The sequence below is a fragment of the Lagenorhynchus albirostris genome, chromosome 20 (genome assembly GCF_949774975.1).
Source record: "Lagenorhynchus albirostris chromosome 20, mLagAlb1.1, whole genome shotgun sequence".
NCBI classification, from domain to species: domain Eukaryota; kingdom Metazoa; phylum Chordata; class Mammalia; order Artiodactyla; family Delphinidae; genus Lagenorhynchus; species Lagenorhynchus albirostris.
Genome location: NC_083114.1, coordinates 20,090,757 through 20,098,874, shown reverse-complemented (window position 1 = coordinate 20,098,874; position 8,118 = coordinate 20,090,757). Strand labels below are relative to the sequence as shown.

Genomic DNA, 8,118 nt, shown 5'->3' with positions numbered 1-8,118 from the left:
AACAAAGGGCGGGTGAGGTGGGGGGATGGGAAATGAGTGCGTCTGGCACCTAATGAAGTCCTGAGCAATAGGAAGCGTTAGGCCTCTGCGAAGCAAATTGTGGGCCAAACGAGCTCATTTTTTGGCAGAATTATTAAATTAGCAGATGAAGGAAACACATAAGACACTATGGATCTTGCTCTTAGCGGAGCCCTCAATAGAGGGTTGTGCAGATGCTTGCTACACTCCTTCCATCCGGGGTTGGGGGGAAGCTGGCGTCCCTTGGATCCCCACTGGGAGGGCCGGGTGGGGGTGATGTGTAATGAACATCTGGGCCGGGTGCTGTCTTGGGGGCTTAAGTCCACAAACCCATTCAATCTCCACGACAATCGAGGAAAGGTGACTGTTGTCATTTCAGAAGGGAAGATGGGCTCAGAGGGGTGAAGTGCCTTGCCTCAGCTCACAGAGTCAGTGGCAGAGCTCATGGCTGAATCTCCGTCTGCCTGAGTCCAAACCCAGTGCCCTTGCCCCAGGGGTAAGGAAAATCTCCCTGCCAGGAGCTCTCGGGTGTGACTTTGAAATGGAGCAAAGGGACATGAAAAACCAGTCGGGTAAGAGACAAGAGCTGGAGTCAGGCAGGGAGGGCTGAGTCCGGGATAGGAGGGGAAGCCAGGGGAAGCCGGCTTCCAGCAGCAGGGCTGATTCTAACCGCTGCTGTTAGGAAGATGTGATGAATGGACATGTGTTCAGAGAAACGAAAGAGCATAGAATCCGGGCCATGTGGGGAATAGTTAAGTCAACAACCAGGTCTCTGTCGCTTGCTCAAAATATTCACAGTCCTGTCCTGGAGGATGCGGGTGACTCCTGTGGTCTCAGCGGGTTGGTTGGGTCAGTGGTATCCCACACAAAGGCAAGGAGAGCTTTCTAAGGATGGAGGTGTCCAGCCCTGTAGGGAGTGAGCTTCCCATCACTGGAGACATTCCAGGAGCCGACATAACTTGGGAGGAGAGTCTGACTCTGGGTAAGACAAAAGATTGGCTAAAGCCCCTCCCAGCACGACAATTCTCTATCTTCAAACTCAAGGTCGAGGAAGAATATCCCAACAGCAAAGCTCTCCAGAGATTCCTGCAGAAATCTGACAGTGGAGAGGGAGAATCTGTATTTGTTTCTGAGATCTGCTAGTGACTCACTGTGGGCGTGAAGACAGAGGAGAGGCACTTAGTGACCCCTGGAGACACCCTCTAGTCTGAGGATTGCTTCTAGGCAGCAGGGTGACGGACAGGCCTTTCCAAATCCTCCCAGCACGGGGGGCGGGGCTTCACTTGCAGAGAACCTTTTCTAGCAGTGAGAACCAACCCATCAAAAATAAGAGAGAAGCGCCAAGCCAAGGGAGGAGGTGACTGAGCAGGGACGATGGCCCAAGCCACCTGCTTACAAACCTTCCCTAAAGTCCTAGTGTGTGCCAGAGTCCCAGACAGACAGAAATGAGCCGTGGGAAGCCGGAGTGCTGTGGGCAAGCTGAGGCATGCTCACCAACCTCTCTCCTAAAAGCTGGGTGGATGGAGCCAGGGGAAAAGGGGACCAGGCAAGGGGGTGGGTTTGCTCAGAACCACAAGAGACCACATCTATCTGGGGCATCTCTGGTTATGAATCAGTGGTCTTTGTAACTCTGGAAAGGATTTGGCTGGAGGGAGATAGAGGAAAGGTGGTGCAGGAACGGGGAGAGATGGGGGATGGGGGATGGGGAGATGGGGGAAAAGCCAGGAAGCCAGAAGTGGCCAGATTTGGTAGGGTTTTGAATGCCAGTCTGAGTTCTTTTTTAAAAAAATTAATTAATTTTTGGCTGCGTTGGGTCCTCGCTGCTGCACGTGGGCTTTCTCTAGTTGCGGCGAGCGGGGGCTACTCTTCGTTGCGGTGCGCGGGCTTCTCATTGCAGTGGCTTCTCTTGTTGTGGAGCACGGGCTCTAGGCTTGCAGGCTTCAGTGTTGTAGCTCGCCGGCTCTAGAGCGCAGGCTCAGTAGTTGTAACGCACGGGCTTAGTTGCTCCCCGGCATGTGGGATCTTCCCAGACCAGGGCTCGAACCCAGGTTCCCTGCACTAGCAGGTGGATTCTTAACCGCTGTGCCACCAGGGAAGCCCCAGTCTGAGTTCTTGATACTGGAGGCAGCGAGGTACTGTTGAAACTTTCCACATGGGAGAGGATCAAGACGAGGATTGTGTGGCTGCCATGTGGAGGCTCGATGGAGGGAATGAGACTGGAGGCCCGGAGGCCAGGGAGGGGGTCATTCCAGAATCCAGGGATATTGGCAGCCCAGGTGCGTTGCTAAGAAGAGCTGGTTAAGTGCAAAAAGTTCTGTGCATGTGTGAGCACACCTCCAAGTGAATGTATATTTCTTTGCGCACATTTGGGTGGGAACATGTTTCTGTGTGTCTGTTTGCCAGTGTGCCTCAGGGTGTGTATTTGTCTTGCTGTGGAGGGGTATGCATGTATGCGTGCCTGCCCCAGAAATCCTGAGGCTTTGATTCTGCGCGCACGTGTGTGTGTGTGTGTGTGTGTGTGTGTGTATGTGTGTGTGTGTATGCGCTCACGTGCACATCATGCCCAGGAAGAGAGGCGGCACCAGTAAATCCTGCTTTCAGGCTTTGGGAACAAGTCAAGCAGACAAATATTGCCATGGCCCTGAGACCAGGCTCCATCCACCTGAATTCCCTCTCTGGAACTCCTGCCACTGCCCCTTATAACTACATGGACACTCCACAGAAGACACCATGGGATGGGCTGCATCCACCTCATGAGGGCTTCCCCCCCCAGCACTCGGCCGGTTACCACCTCCCACTCCTGCCCGTGGGCCCTTAGATGACTTAGTAGCTGCCTTGACCTGGATGGGTGATGCCAATCCTTCCTGTTTCTTTGGCAGAGGGGTAGGGGGTACTACGGGTGAAGTTCCTGGTTGAAGGACAGACACGGTCCCCTCCCCACCCCACAAGGCTCACCCTACATTGCACCCAGAATTTCCTGAATGTTCTCACCTGAGTCAAAGCCACATTGATCCTGCCATTCCTGGGACCTGAGCCAAGAGGCACTTACTCTGCAGACAGCCTTTAAAGGGGGTAAGAGGCCTCACCCGGGCTGCAAGGCCCCAATCCTGGCCCAGCTCTTGACCCACTAGGTGACCTGGGGCTGGAATCTCTTTTAGCCTCGGTGTTTGCCTGCGTAGAATGGGGCCAGGCTGTCTTGCCTGAATTCCAGTCGTGGTGTTGGGATTGTTATCCATGGTGCTGACATGCAGAGGCCTGTGGCAAACCCTTTATCCAGACGCGTGATGCTAAATTTCGCTACTGGTTCCCCGCAAGGAAAAAAAACCCTGCTTTGCAGTGTGGGCCAATTTCTCTGGTGTAAATACTGCCACCATGACTGATTTCAATCCACTAATATGGAGCCACTGGACATGGAGACAAGAAGCGATGTGCACAATCGGCTCTTGTGAGCTGGTAGGAATTGGCTCCAACACACCCCTGCCTTTACCCTAAACAACCAATGACAGGCCAGTCAGAGGGAGAATCGAAATCAAGTTCAGGCAGGTTAATCAAGTTTGGCAAAATGTCCAGCTACCGCCTGCCGATGCAGGGGACACGGGTTCATGCCCTGGTCCAGGAAGATCCCACGTGCCGCGGAGCAGCTGGGCCCGTGAGCCGTGGCCGCTGAGCCTGCGCGTCCGGAGCCGGTGCTCTGCAACGGGAGAGGCCACAACAGTGAGAGGCCCACGTACCGCAAAAAAAAAAAAAAAAAAGTCCAGCTAGATTGCCGAGCACTGGGTTTGAGTAACAGGTGAGGTCGTAAAGTGAAAAAAAAAAAGGAGTCAGGAAGTTAGGCACCAGGAGGATGAGAAACAGGCTGGAAAGCGTGATGGGCAAGGAGGTGCCAGGGCAAGTGGTTCGAGATGGAAACGGCATTGTGCTAAGGGATGCATGGCCGGCCCAAAGCGGCCAGAATAGAACATTGCCTCCTGCCGTTCTCAAGCCTGGGAGAGCGAGGAGGGTGCACGTGATGATGCGGGAGCTGAGAAAATAGGCAGGTGTTTCCTGAGCTCCAGGGATGACGTCTGAGCAGGCTGAGCTGGGAAAGGGCAAATCCAATTCTGTAATTGTTGGCGCATCAATTCTGGTGACGGTCCCAGAAGGGTGATGCCAAGAGCCCGTGGAGGAGGGATGCCCGGCTGACATCATCCGCTATTTCTGGACCAATTCACAGCTTCCTCCAGTGAGAACTTCCTTCGTCACGTAAATCACCCTGGTCTTCTCATGACCGCCTCATTTTCCCGAGAAAACAGAGGGAACCCACGCACGTGGACGTCCTCTGGAGAGGGCGCTGGGTGTGGAGAGAAGAGTGTGATCCTGAAGTCGCGCAGACACGGGTTCAAATCTCGCCTCTGCCCCTTGTTGGCTGACGGGCTTTGGGTGAGTCATTTCTCTTCTCTGACACTCCATTCCCTCGAATGGGCTAATAATATCTGGGAGCACTAGAAGCGTGATTAAGTGAGACGGGACTTGTGAGGCGCTGGCACAGGACCTGCTCGTTGCAACACCAAATCTCGCTCACTCCCTTTTTGTTTGTTTTTTGGTTTTCCTCTCTTAGAGAATACGTTTCCAGTGATCAATTGGTGGAAGCTTCCAGAAGGAGATGTAGCCTCCCTTTCTAGCCCCTTCCTGGGCTGTGCGGTGCGTGGTTCACAGGGCGGAGGTGGAGGGCTGCCTCTGGGAGGGTAGAGAAGGTGGAGCAGCGGGGGCTGAATTTGTTCTCCCGGGCTTGGGGATCTGGGCGTGAGGGAAACAAGCTCTCTCCCCACAGAGCTCAGACTTCTCCTTAGGAACTTTGGGCCAGGCAGGGCCCAGAGGCAGGGAGAGCAGCCTGGGACCTCAGTGGTGCAATGCCTGTTTCCCAAGCAGACGTACTTGCCCTTCTGTTACCTGTCCCCATGTCTGCTCTATGCCTGGCTCTCCGTCTTTCTGTCCATCGGGCTCTGGAGACAGACTGTTAGACTAGTCCCTGCCTGTGGCACGCATTTCTGCAGAAGCCCGCCTGACTTCTTGTCCATCTGTCAGTCCGCTTGCGATCCGCCTTCCCATCGCTCTGATTGCAGCTGACTCTCTTGCACCTGGGCTCCATTTTATGATGTCTGAGTGACAGAGAGGTGATAAATGAGAGTGAGAGAGAGTGACAGACGGGGGCACACATAGGGGGGATGGAACACATGCGTACACAGATTCACGGTTGGTGGTCCTCCTTGAGACAGGGTCACTCCAGGTCTCCCCAACCCCAGAGGGGCGTCTGGAGCACCATCCATCTCACCTCCAAGCACCGTCTGTCTGCCTTCCTGACTGCAGACGGAGGAGGAGGGACAGGCCCCATGGCAACCGACGGGGAGGCGCTTTTCAGCTTGAGAAGAACCTTTGTAACAATGGAGCAGTCCGGTAAAGAAAATGGGCTGTTAGTAAGGTAGTGACCTCCCTGTCACTGAAGTTGTTCAATTACAGGCTGGCCACTCACCTGTCAGGACTGCTATGGTGGGTATTCTTGAGTAAGAAGTGGGGTGAGTCAGGCTGGGGTGGTCGAGATGGACCAACCTTTAAGATAACAACTTCCATCACTAATCCAAGTCAAGCACGTTACATAGCGCCTGGCAGATAGTAGGTGCTCAAAACCAGAACTGTTATTTGGAGGAAGGTTGGACTAAGTGACCTCAAGGCCCAATCCCACAGCCTTTGAGATGGAGAAAGATGAAAGGCCAATTAGTGGCAACAGGTTATGAATATACAGGAGCTGTGAACTTGGGATAATAAAGGACTTCCCAGAATAGAAATGTCTCCATCTCCCTCACCCTGATCTGCATGGCTCCTGCAGGCCTCCCTCCCCTTTTCTGACTCAATTTCAATTTCAATTTCAATGTCAATAACTTCCCTGGCACGACAAGCAGCGCTTGTTTGCCAGAATGAATTGGAACATTGAGTTTCTCCGACCAGCCTGTCCAGCCAGTGTCGTCTCCTCCCAGGCCTTCCAGGCCCTTCCTTTGCACATGTCTCATCCTCTGTGCCCTTTCAGGAGACTTATTTTTACCTTCCCCAGCTGTTATTTGAAAAAAGATACACCCTCTCGTTTGATCAAGATGTTCCAAGAGCAATGGCACACAGGGCATCGGCTCTCCACGCAAAGTGCCAGGATGAGAGGGGAAAGAAGGCTTAGCCCCTCTCCTTTGAGATGCAAGCTGCGTGGGGAGGCAGAGGAGAGTCGACAACTCCAGTGGGGTGGAGTGGGGAGGGGGCTCTGGGAGCACAGAGGAGGGGCCTCTGAGACAAGGTGAGGGTAGAGAGAGGTGGAGGGGTGGGGGCAGCTTCCTGGAAGAGGCAGAGTGGGAGGGACTTCTGAAGGGTACTTGGAGGGCAGACCACGGAGTTCCTTCCCTCACGGGTCAGCCGTGGCTGGAATGTCACCATGATAACAACCCCTTTTACATGAGCCATAAAAACTATTGGCCCTGCACAGCGCTGGCAGTGGTGACATCCTGTGGAAAGGGAGGGTGTGACATGGAGGACTGGGAAGTGGGTAAAAGGGACCCAGGTGGATAATGCCTGAGGGATAAAGTCCTGGAGGGTGGGCATGGGGGTGCGTGGGCGGCCCATCAGTGAGCACTGATTTGGACTTGATGCCCTCTATCATAGGGAGAGAGGGCTGGGAGGGAGTGGAACAAGGGTGCTGCAGACACCACTGGGTGCAGACACACCATCTGAGATGCTCGGGCTCAGAGACAGAAACAGAGAGATCCTGGCTGAGGAGGGAGCAGCCCTGGAGTGCGGAGATGAGTAGGTGATGGGGTGGGCGACGCTGGCTTTGCCAACTTGACATCCCTGCCCAGCGCTAACCCAGGGTCACCTGTTGCCGCCACCATGGGGAGCCACGGGTCAGGGAGCCAGACAGACAGGGCTGGACCAACTATGCCAGGAAGCCTCCACGAGCAGGACCTTAACCCTCATCCTCCCCTCCTCTCCCCCACCAGAATGCCGTGAATACTAATGGAAACAGATGGCTCCCTTCCACGCCACCGCCAAGAGGAGGGATGGCTAGGGCAAAATTCCCCTGCAACAGAGAGGAGCCACCACGCTGACTCTAGCTATCTTTCCATAGCCTTTGGCCAGGCAGAGAAGAGCCCTGGGGATGGACAGCCCTGGGCAAGATTGACAAAGGCTCCGAGGCTCCAGGGGATCTGCTTGGGACTCGGGTGGGTTTTCCATGGGGTTATGCTGAACCAGTAGAAGCAAATTCTTCTCCAGCAGTGCCCCAAACCTGTAGGTTCCTGGGGACCACTCAGCTGTTGGGGGAGGAGGGGAGCCGTGGTGGGATGAGGCCCCTGAAAGTGTGGTTCCAATTCTGTTACTGGGGAACTTTGGGCAAATTCCTTCTATTTTCATAGCCTCATTCAACTCTTCAGTAAGATGAGAGGAATGGACCAGATTGAGGGTTTACAAAGAGGGTTCCTTAGAAGTCTATTCCCGTAAGATGTTGAGGGGAAAAGAAGTTTGGAAGAATGTGCTTTCCATCCTCCAATATACATTATAAACTCTGTAAAGCTCTGTAAGCACAGAAACCTGTTCAACTTTGACCGGGCGTTTCCCAAACAGGCCCTGCTTTCTCAAACGGCCCATTTTCATCCCAAGGAAGGCATGAGCCCTGTGACATAGTTTGGAAAACAGTGGACTAAACGCACTTCTGCAAAATTCCCTCCAGTCCTGAAGGTCTTGTTTGTTTCTCTAAGGAAAGTGGGAGGGGTGGGGAGGAGAGAGAAAATGACATTGAAAGCTCTTCCCATGTGTCATCTCATGTGACCACCCTCCGCTCCACCAGCTACATCATGGTGTGGGTGTGAGTTCCCGCACTGGCAGATGAGGGCAGCGAGGCCTGCACTGATTTCAGGGAGAAGGGGAAGCTTCCTCCCAGCCTGCTGCATGCAGGAAGGTGAGAAAATCCTGCTTGGAGGTGTGGCTTGGAGGGCAAGGCTCCCCTTCCAGCAGTCTCAGACTCTCTCTAGCCTCCACCCGCCCCATTCAGGGTTGCCCCCTGCCCTACCCTTTTCTTGGGGGAAGTCT

The 8,118-nt window shown here is 54.1% G+C and overlaps 1 long non-coding RNA gene across 1 annotated transcript; it reads left to right on the top strand.

Moving 5' to 3' along the window:
- The first annotated feature begins 4,297 nt into the window (after positions 1–4,297).
- Positions 4,298–7,168, top strand: LOC132511355 (uncharacterized). The gene is made up of 3 exons (XR_009537599.1): positions 4,298–4,437; positions 4,616–4,698; positions 7,032–7,168. It is a non-coding gene; the product is annotated as an uncharacterized LOC132511355 (long non-coding RNA).
- The last annotated feature ends 950 nt before the right edge of the window (positions 7,169–8,118 follow it).